Source organism: Rhinopithecus bieti, unplaced genomic scaffold, assembly GCF_001698545.2.
Source record: "Rhinopithecus bieti isolate Rb0 unplaced genomic scaffold, ASM169854v2 scaffold_574, whole genome shotgun sequence".
NCBI lineage: Eukaryota > Metazoa > Chordata > Mammalia > Primates > Cercopithecidae > Rhinopithecus > Rhinopithecus bieti.
This window is the reverse complement of record NW_016803605.1, coordinates 1,680,959-1,692,001: the sequence shown is the minus strand read 5'-3', so window position 1 is coordinate 1,692,001 and position 11,043 is coordinate 1,680,959. Positions and strand designations below refer to the sequence as shown.

At 42.2% G+C, this 11,043-nt stretch overlaps 1 long non-coding RNA gene across 1 annotated transcript in view; it reads right to left on the bottom strand.

Annotated features, from left to right (window-relative positions):
* LOC108540424 (uncharacterized) overlaps positions 1–7,230 on the bottom strand; it is a 10,251-nt gene extending 3,021 nt beyond the window's left edge. Inside the window, exons 1-2 of the long non-coding RNA XR_001888661.1 lie at positions 7,071–7,230; positions 4,431–4,843 (exon numbers count right to left, since the gene is read on the bottom strand). This is a non-coding gene — a long non-coding RNA (uncharacterized LOC108540424). The remainder of the gene's footprint in view (positions 1–4,430; positions 4,844–7,070) is intronic.
* Between the last annotated feature and the right edge of the window lie 3,813 nt (positions 7,231–11,043).

The window sequence follows — 11,043 nt, the reverse complement described above, 5'->3', positions numbered from 1 at the left end:
TTGGAATAGTTTCAGAAGGAATGACACCAGCTCCTCTTTGTACCTCTGATAGAATTTGGCTGTGAATCTGTCTGGTCCTGGACATTTTGGTTGCCTATTAATGATGCCTCAATTTCCGAGCCTGTTATTGGTCTATTCAGAGATTCAACTTCTTCCTGGTTTAGTGTTGGCAGGATGTATGTGTCCAGGAATTTATCTTTTTCTTCTAGATTTTCTAGTTTATTTGTGTAGAGGTGTTTAGAGTGTTCTCTGATGGTAGTTTGTATTTCTGTGGGATCAGTGGTGATATCCCCTTTATCATTTTTTATTGCATCTATTTGATTCTTCTCTCTTTTCTTCTTTATTAGTCTTGCTAGTGGTCTATCACTTTTGTTGATCTTTTCAAAAGCCAGCTCTTGGATTCATTGATTTTTTGAAGGGTTTTTTGTGTCTCTATCTCCTTCAGTTCTGCTCTGATCTTAGTTATTTCTTGCCATCTGTTAGCTTTTGAATTTGTTTGCTCTTGCTTCTCTAGTTCTTTTAGTTGTGATGGTAGGGTGGCAATTTTAGATCTTTCCTGCTTTCTCTTGTGGGCATTTAGTGCTATCAATTTCCCTTGTGGTTCTCTAAGGACTCGCTTTATGAATCTGGGTGCTCCCATATTGGGTGCATACATATTTAGGATAGTTAGCTCTTCTTGTTGAATTGATCCCTTTACCATTATGTAATGGTCTTGTCTCTTTTGATCTTCTTTGGTTTAAAGTCTGTTTTATCAGAAACTAGAATTGCAACCCCTGCTTTTTTTTGCTTTCCATTTTCTTGATAGATCCTCCTCCATCCTTTTATTTTGAGCCTATGTGTGTCTCTGCACGTGAGATGGGTCTCCTGCATATAGCACACTGATGGGTGTTGACTCTTTATCCAACTTTCCAGTCTGTGTCTTTTAATTGGGGGCATTTAGCCCATTTAAGATTAATATTATTATGTGTGAATTTGATCCTGTCATTATGATGTTAGCTGGTTGTTTTGTTCATTAATTGATGCAGTTCCTTCATAGCATCGATGGTCTTTACAATTTGGCATGTTTTTGCAGTGACTGGAACTGGTTATTCCTTCCCATGTTTAGTGCTTCCTTCAGGAGCTCTTGTAAGGCCAGCCTGGTGGTGACAATATCTCTCAGCATTTGATTGTCTGTAAGGGATTTTATTTCTCCTTCACTTATGAAGCTTAGTGTGGCTGGATATAAAATTCTGGGTTGAAAATTCTTTTCTTTAAGAATGTTGAATATTGGCCTCCACTCTCTTCTGTCTTGTAGGCTTTCTGCCGAGAGATCCACCTTTAGTCTAATGGGCTTCTCTTTGTGGGTAACCTAAAACCTTTCTCTCTGGCTGCCCTTAACGTTTTTTCTTTCATTTCAATCTTGGTGAATGTGACAATTATGTGTCTTGGGGTTGCTCTTCTCAAGAAGTATCTTTGTGATGTTCTCTGCATTTTCCGAATTTGAATGTTGGCCTGACTTGCTAGGTTGGGGAAGTTCTCCTGGATAACATCCTGAAGAGTGTTTTCCAATTTGGTTCCATTCTCCCCATTACTTTCAGGTACACCAATCAAACATAGATTTGGTCTTTCATATAGTCCCACATCTCGGAGGCTTTGTTCATTTCTTTTTGCTCTTTTTTCTCTAATCTTGTCTTCTTGCTTTATTACATTAATTTGATTTTCAGTCACTGATATTTTTTCTTGCAGTTGATCTAATCAGGTATTGAAGCTTGTGCATGCATCACGAAGTTCTCATGTCATGGTTTTCAGCTCCATCACTGCATTTAAGGTCTTCTCTACACTGTTTATTCTAGTTAGCCATTCGTCTAACCTTTTTTCAAGGTTTGTAGTTTCCTTGTGATGGGTTAGAACATATTCATTTAGCTCAGAGAAGTTTGTTATTACCAACCTTCTGAAGCCTACTCCAGTCAACTCGTCAAAGTCATTCTCCATCCAGCTTTGTTCTGTTGCTGGCAAGGAGCTGCGATCATTTGGAAGAGAAGAGGTGCTCTAGTTTTTTGACTTTTCAGTTTTTCTGCTCTGGTTTCTCCCTGTCTTTGTGGTTTTATCTACCTTTAGTCTTTGATGTTGGTGACCTACTGATGAGGTTTTAGTGTGGCTGTCCTTTTTGTTGATGTTGATGCCATTCCTTTCTGTTTATTAGTTTTCCTTCTAACAGTCAGGTCCCTGAGCTGCAAGTCTGTTGGAGTTCGCTGGAGGTCCGTTCCAGACCCTGTTTGCCTGGGTATCATCAGCGGAGGCTGCAGAACAACAAGTGTTGCAGAACAGCAAATATTGCTGCCTAATCCTCCCTCTGGAAGCCTCGTCCCAGAAGGGCACCTGCCTATATGAGGTGTCTGCTGGCCTCTGCTGGGAGGTGTCTCCCAGTTAGGCTACACGGGTGTGAGGAACACACTTGAGGAGGCAGTCTGTCTGTTCTCAGAGCTCAAACGCCATCCTGGGAGAACCACTGCTCTCTTCAGAGCTATCAGACAGGGATGTTTAAGTCTGCAGAAGTTTCTGCTGCCTTTTGTTCAGCTATGACCTGCCCACAGTCATGGAGTCTATAGAAGCAGTGGGCCTTGTTGAGCTGCAGTGGGCTTTGCCCAGTTCAAGCTTCCCAGCCACTTTGTTTACCTACTCAAGCCTCAACAGTGGTGGACACCCCTCCCCCTGCCAGGTTGCAGCCTCGTAGGTGATCTCAGACTGTTGCGCTAGCAGTTAGCAAGGCTCCATGGGCATGGGACCCACCGAGCCAGGCACGGGATAGAATCTCCTGGTTTGCCGGTTGCTAAGACCATGGGAAAGCACAGTATTTGGGCAGAAGTGTACCAATTTTTCAGGTACAGTTTGTCATGGCTTCCCTTGGCTAGGAAAGGGAAATCCCCCAACCCCTTGTGCTTCCTGGGTGAGGTGACACCCCACCCTGCTTTGCTTCACCCTCCATGGGTGAAGCATGGGTCCTGCACATTTTTAAACAACCAGATCTAATGAGAACTCACTCATTATACTGAGGGAGGAAGGTGTACCATGATTCATGAGAACTCCACCCCCATAATCCTATCACCTCCTACCAGACCCCACTTCCAACACTGGGTATTACAATTACATGAGATTTGGGTAGGGACACAGATCCAAATCATATCACTAGGGAACTGCTTCTGTCATTTACTAGAACTGTTATCTAAGTCTCCCTTCTGCTCATCCAGTCCATCAGTGTCTATTCAACCAACTCTATGTATTAACCTATTTCTGTTAAAGTAAGCACCATAACTTCCTTTTTCCTGATTGGATCCAAACTGATACACTCCCTTTAGCAGCCATCCACTCCCTGCTCTGGAAGAGTCTCATCGCACTTTGAAACAGGCTCTTTTCACTATGCTGAGCCATAACCTTGCTCCTCTGTGTAAGCAGACCCTGTGGAACTGGCCTAATTATGGTACCTCCTTTTCCCCTATCAAATCTGATCCTTTCTTCCCCACAGACCCTTTTTCTCCTAGGGGTTGGCTTGAAGTGACCTGACTGCATGAATCAAAGCTAAAGACACTGTGGGATACGCAAATCTGTTCTCAAGGTATGGGGTCTTCTGGCTGCTTCGCGGTGCACATTTGCTCTTTATCAGCAGTCCCTGAGCCCTCCCCTTTCCCCAGTAATAACAGCTTAGTTTGCTGTAGGCAGTCCTCTCCCACTTTCAGATTATGAATTTGGGAAGCCTCTTCTGTCTTATTACATGGAGGGGTACTGATTCAGGCCAGATCAACTGGATCGTTCAGTTTCTCTGGTCCCAGTGATTGATTCATAGATGTCCATTTCAGAGTTAATCAGAGCTGACAAGTAATGATGGGTCCCTGTCTGGGAGTGTTGGAAGATGCACCTGTTCTTTTTAAGGGAACTGGAGTCAAGTAGAATGAAAAGTTGGAGATAATACAGCCATTGTGCCTTCAGAAAGGGAGATTCTGTCTAAGAATTAAACCAGCAGGGGGAAACAATGCAAAGAGAAGAAAAGAAAGTAACCAGATGCTGGTGACATTAAAGACATCCCTAGTTGTATTAGTCTGTTCTCATGGTGTTAATAATACATACCTGAGACTGGGTAATTTATAAAGGAAAGAAGTTTGACTCACAGTTCCTCATGGCTGGGGAGGCCTCACAATCATGGTGGAAGGTGAGTGAGGAGCAAAGTCACATCTCACATGGTGGCAGGCAAGAGAGAACGTGAGTAGGGGAACTCCCATTTATAAAACCATCAGATCTCTTGAGACTTATTCACTATCATGGGAAAAATGCACCCCCATGATTCAACTACCTCCCACTGAGTCCCTCCCAGAACACTTGGGGATTATGGGAGCTGCAATTCAAGATTAGATTTGGGTGGGGACACAGCCAAACCATATCACTGGTTCAAGCCATACCTGAAGGAGTCTCCTTCCTGGATATTTCAGTTATGATAAACATGAATAAACTTCATATTGTTGCCAATTTGAGATGGGATTTCTATCACCTTCAGTTGAAAAAGTTCTTTCTGGTCTTCCCACTCCCCTAAAAAAGATTTTGTATTTCCAAATGAATGAGCAGAGTTTGTTGTTTCTACTGTGGTGGGTTGGCAGCCTGGTCTCCCAGTGCTTTTGACATTTCCTTGTCGTAGGCTCGCCCACTACATTCCTTGAGTCTGCATTTGATAGCAGCAGACTCCTGCAGGCCATCAGTTGTACCGAGATTGATTTAACACAGCTGAATGCATAACACAGGTGTTGGTTACTTTTGCCAAGGAAATGTGGGTCTTTCTCTTTGTTCTGCAGCCATAGAGGGCCCTTCTTATTGATATCTGTGAAAAGAAAAGTAAATGATTAATGAACTGGACTAAACAATAATATAATAATAATAGCTAATATATGTTGAAACTTTATGAATATTAACCAGGTTAAATTTTTAAATATTTTATATGCATTAACCCATTTATATCTCTCAAAGCAATTCGTACATCAGATACTAATATCATGGTCATTACACCAATGAAGACACTGAAACACTGCAAGGATGGGCAAAGTGCCCAAGTCACACCACTAAGCAACTGGCAGTCTCACCAGGAAGTCTGAACTGAGACCCTCTGTGTGCTAAGCAGATAATGTCCCCTCCCACAAAGGTGTCCTAGTTTCTCTAATCTTTGACAGTGTCACCTTATATGGCAAAACAGATTTGGAGATGTGATCACGTGGACCTTAAAGTGGAAGAGATTATCCTAAATTGTTGGGTAGGCTCAATAATAACAAGGGTTTTTCAAGGTGGATAATGGATGCCAAGGAGGGTCAGAGAAGCACACATTGAAGTGAGTCAATGTGGGAAGGACTCACCACCGTTGCTGGCTTTACAGATAAAAGGCAGCAATGAGCCAAGAATCATGGGCAGCTTCTAGAAGCTAGAAAGAGCAAGAAAACCAATTTTTCTCTACAGCCTCCAGAAAAGAATGCAGCCTTGTCCGTATCTTGGTTTAAGGCAGGAAAACTCAGATGTATGACCCGTAGAACAGTAAGACTACAAAGTTTCGCTGTTTTAAGCTAAGCATGTTACAGCAGCAATAGAAAATTAAGACATCTTATCATTATTTTTTAAAAACAACTTTGTTGAGGTATATTTGACCATTTGAAATTCATCCATTTCAGGTGCACAGTTCCATGACTTTTAGTCACCTTACTAAGTCTTGAAAGCATTACTATAAGTCAGCCTTAAAATATTCCTGTATGGGACTGGGCATGGTGGCTCATGCCTGTAATCCCAGCCCTTTGGGAGGCCGAGGTGGATGGAACATCTGAGGTCAGGAGTTTGAGACCAGCCTGGCCAGCATGGTGAAACCCCATCTCTAATAAATTAAACACAAAAATTAGCTGGGCTTGGTTGTGGGTGCCTATAATCCCAGCCACTCAGGAGGCTGAGCCAGGAGAATCACTTGAACCTGGGAGGCGGAGGTTGCAGTGAGCCTATATCACGCTACTGCACTCCAGCCTGGGCAACAAAGTGAGACTCCATTTCAAAAAATATATATTCCCGTAAGATCCTATTTACAATATATCCCTGGTCCCATCTCCAGCTCCAGGCAACTACTAATCTACTTTTCCATCTCTATAAATGTGCCTTGTCTGAACATTTTACATAAATGGAAACATACAATACGTGTTCCCTTGTGTCTGGCTTATTTCACTGAACATGGAAATCATAAGTCCACCCATGACATTGCGTGTGTCAGTAGTCCATTCATTCTTATTGCTGAATACTGTTTCACTTATGAATATATTGTATCTTAACTACATACCAACTGATGGAAATTTCAGTTGTTTCTACTTTTTCCTATTATGAATAATTCTACTATGAACAATTTGTGCATAAGTTTTCACATGGACATGTGTTTTCATCTTACCTCTTTTTCCAAAAGTAAAATTGCTGGGTCATATAGTAGTTTTACATTTAACTTTCTGAAGAACGGTTTTTCAAAGTGGTGGTGCCATTTTACATTTCAGTCAATGTTACAGTACTGCTTGTATTCATTTTTCTCATTTACCGTTGTCATTCTAGTGGGTGTGAAATGGTATTCCTTGTGGTTTTAACCTACATTTTCCTAATGACGAATGATGGTGAACATCTTTCCATATGCTTATTAACCACTAATATACCTTCGTTGGTGAAATATCTATTCCTATCATTTGCCTATTTTGGATTGAGTTGTCTTTTTATTATTGAATTTTTAAGAGTTCATTGTAAATTCTAGATAAACGTCCTTCATCAGATTTGTATTTTACAAATGTTTTCTCTCTGTCTGTTGTTTTTTTCATTTTCTTCACATTTTCTGAAGTGCAAGCATTTTGCATTTTGATAAGGTCCACTTTGCCTTTTTTAAAAAGAAATTATGGGACATTCATTTTGTTACATAAAACTCTATCATCTTCACCATTAGACTGCATGCCTCTCAAAGTAGCTCATTGTTTGATGTATTTACCAGCTTTGTTCAATGTTAGGTTAACTATATCTAACATACTAACTAACATTCCGTGTTAGCTTACCTATATCTTAGAGTTCTTCAGGAGCTAAAGCACTTGAGATAGAATGTTGTTACTCCAATGCTCTAGTGAATTCTGCCATGTCCCTGCAGTGCCTGGAGACCACAGTTCAGGATATATGGGGAAAAGAAAGTTTTCACGTTGTTTTCCTCAGTTTTGCCCAGGAATGGTCAGTACCTAATGTCAAAATACATAGTCCACAACACAACAATATGAATGGACTTAATACCACTGGTCTGTATACTTACAGACGGCTAAGATGACAAATCTTGTGTGTATTTTATTATAAGAACATGTTTTATCTAAATCAATTAATGAAAGCTCACTTGGAAAAATTACAGGAAATATGTTGTGTGAAAATGCTAAGATATTTATAACAAAGACCTATAAGGAAAGAAAGAATGGCCTGTGTTTTACCAGACCTGGTCATATATACATAGTAGTGACAAGGGAAAAATCACCACCGTATATATTGAGTTTCAAAAGCACACTCGGTGTGTAAGGATAAACATAATTTATCTCTATTTACCTGATCTGAATCCAGCAGGTCATAGTTCTGTCTCAGAGAAGGTCTTACAAAAGCTAGACTGATTCAGCACATTACCTCCAAACCTGTTATAAGGGCCATAATATGCCATAGTGTTACTGGTGACGGGTATCCTGAGTTACACTGAGTTACCAGTGGCGAATCCCTATGCATCTGCAGCAACTTTAATTCTTGCCTCTTGAGAAGAACGAATTTTACTAGGGGGCATAAGACAGAAGGAGAGACCCAGGCAAGTTTCAGAGCAGGAGTGAAGGTTTATTAAAAATTTATTAGAACAGTAAGGAAAGGAAGGAAAGGCAAGGGAAGAAAAGCACAGCTTGAGAGAGGGCCAAGGGGCAACTAGAGACATCAAGTACGCAGCTTGACCTCTTGACTTGCGGCTTTTTTTTTTTTTTGACATGGAGTCTAGCTCTGTTGCCAGGCTGGAGTGAAGTGACGTGATCTCAGCTCACTGCAACCTCCGCCTCCTAGGTTCAAGTGATTCTCCTGCCCCAGCCTCCTGAGTAGCCAGGACTACAGGCACGTGCCACCATGCACAGCTAATTTTAGTATTTTTAGTAGAGACGGGATTTCGCCATGTTGGCCAGGATGGTCTTGATCTCTTGACCTTGTGATCCGCCCACCTTGGCCTCAGAAGTGCTGGGATTACAGGCGTGAGCCACCGCGCCTGGCCTGACATGGGGCTTTTCTACGTTGGCATACTTCCCAGATCTTACTGGGAAGCTGCTGATCAGTTTCAGGTGTTTTCTGTCAGTTAGGATATTGCCTTTTCCTGGTGCAGGCTGTGGCTAATCATTACTTTTGAAAAGGGTTAGCAACAGCCTGACCATCACCTGGTGGTCACCCAACACTCCTGGCGTGTGTATGGTTAGGGAGCCCTCTCCTGCCCTGCTCACGCCCGACCAGCCACCTCCTGTAACTCTAAGAGGTAGCTGCTCCAAGGTGTCTATTTTAGAACACTCGTCGTTGGTTATGAAAGCTGTTCTCCTTTCATGCTGCATATGTCTGCAATGTGTAAGAAGACCAAGGCTGCTGCTGTAGTTCTCAAACAGGAGAATGCTATGCTGGCTGCAGTCTTTGTTATCAATCACATAGTAGGGAATTGTAGGCAGTTTTGGGTCAAACCCAGAGCTGTGGGTGACTGTTGGCTTTTCCACATTCCAGCTGAGAGATATGAGCTGAATTATTAATATCTCTGTACCCTGGTTTCTTTGTCTGAAAAATAAGGATTACAAATACCAATTATATGGTGGTTCTAGGGAAGATTACATAAAATTGTACATGTAAAGCCCTTAGCACAATTCCCAGCACCTAATCAATGTTTTTGGAAAATTATTAATATTTTTATTGCTGTTTTCATAAATATAATTATCATTATATTAATAGCTAGAGGCTAAGATTGGAAATATAGAAAAAGGTTGCGGGCAGGCGGTATCCCTATTTCAAAGCGTTAGAATAAGTGTTGCATCCTCAACTCCCACCTGGTAACAGATCTCAGCAGAGCAGGTACAGTTGAGTACACCGATCCAAAATGCTTGATTGTCGCGAGTCGCCGAAGCAGTTTCTTTCGGCGCCAGTTTGGAAGTCGTTGTATTAAGTAGCATATTTGGGAAGACTGATTTTGTTCAGTTTCTTGGGAATCTGTTGTGATATAGCCACATTCTTGGAAAACTGGATTTTTTCAGTTTTGGCAATACTTTGTATATTTGATACTTGTCATTTGGCAACATCCCTATCTGAACATCTGAAATCCAGGGAACCCTTCAGTGAACATTTCCTTTGAGCATCGAGTGGCTGAAAAAGTTCCAGATTTTGCCGAGAATTTGCGAGTTCGGATTTTGTGCGATCATGGGAGATTCTACCGTTGCACTGCGTGGCTGCGCACTCTGCTTGGACCCGGCGCATGACAAGCTGAGAAAGAAGAAGAGCGGTCCCGCTGGTCGGCCGGGCGCCGTGGACTCGACGCCTGTAATACGCCAGCACCTCTGTGCAGGCCGAGGATCGGCGGATCACGAGTCGGTTGGTCAAGGAGATAGCAGACCGCATCCGTGGCCAACCAACGGTGAAACCCCCGCGCGCGTCGCCTGACTAAGAAGTCCCTACTAAAAATGCAAAAAATTAGCCGGGCGTGGTGGCGGGCTCCGGTAGTCTCAGCTGCTCCGGAGGCAGGAGAACGGTGTAAACCCGACCCGGGAGGTGGAGCTTGCAGTGAGCTGAGATTGCGCCACTACACTCCAGCCTGGGCGACAGAGCGAGATTCCCTCTCAAAAAAAAAAAAAAGGAAAGAGAGAAAGAGAGGGAGGGAGGGAGGGGAGGGAGGGAAGGAAGGAAGGAAGGAGGGAAGGAAGGAAGGCGGACAGGCAGGCGCTAATCTGCCCCTGTTGGGGAAGATGTGGGTTGTATTTAAAATGTACATACTAAAAACGAGATCAAATAGGAGGAACTGTTAGGAGAAATTTTTGTGAAAGTACATACTTTAGGAATAGATGTGATTTTCCACAAACCCTTCAAGGATTGTATTTTTGTCTCTGGTTTTCAACGATTTCCCTGAAACTGTCAAACAGTATCTTGTAAAAGGCAGGATGTAGAGGCCTCAGGGTCTGGTGTCAGATGAAGTCAGGTTGGATACAGCTCTGACATTTAACAGCTGTGTGGACTTGAAAACATTTCTTAGCCTCAAGCTATTTAAATTCTCTCAGTTCCCTTCTATATAAAATGGGTATAATGGTAGAACCTCCCTCCTTGGATTGTCATCAGAATTAAGTGAGGTGACGCTTGTAAAATGCTGAGCATAGGGCCAAGAACATTGTGACAGCTCCATAATTGGGAGTGACACCCATCCTCCAACACTTCATGGTCCTAAAAATCTGCCAGAGCCTTGTACTCCAAGATCCTTAAGTCTGCTGCAAATGATACCTTACCAGATTTAGCTGTAACAATCCTCATAAAGTTCCCCTAGAGGAATGTACTCTTTTAATGCAATGTCTTAGACAGGACTAGGGTATTGGAAGTCTTTTCATACAAAAAAATGTATGTCCTTCAGTAAATTTGGGCCTAATTTTAAAGTATAACCCACAGACCAAAAATGAAAAATGTAGCTCAATTACGAAAGCGTAATTGTAGATCTGGGACTACAGATCTCAGTAGAGCAGATACAGTTGAATATCCCTTATCCAAAATGCTTGGGACTGGAAGCATTTCAGTCCCAAGCACTTTTTCAGTTTTTAGAATATTTGTATCATATTTTTCTTGAGCCTTTTTTCTTGACCTGTAAGAGATTCAGACAGGGGTAAAATAAGGATACACCATAATGAAGTTCACAGTGTGATAGTAACAAGCCCTGTTGGTTTCTGGGGTTCCTAGGACCACCTGCCTGTTCAGAGATTTCCCTAGAAAGATTCACAGGGCTCTGCACATATTGTTTATACA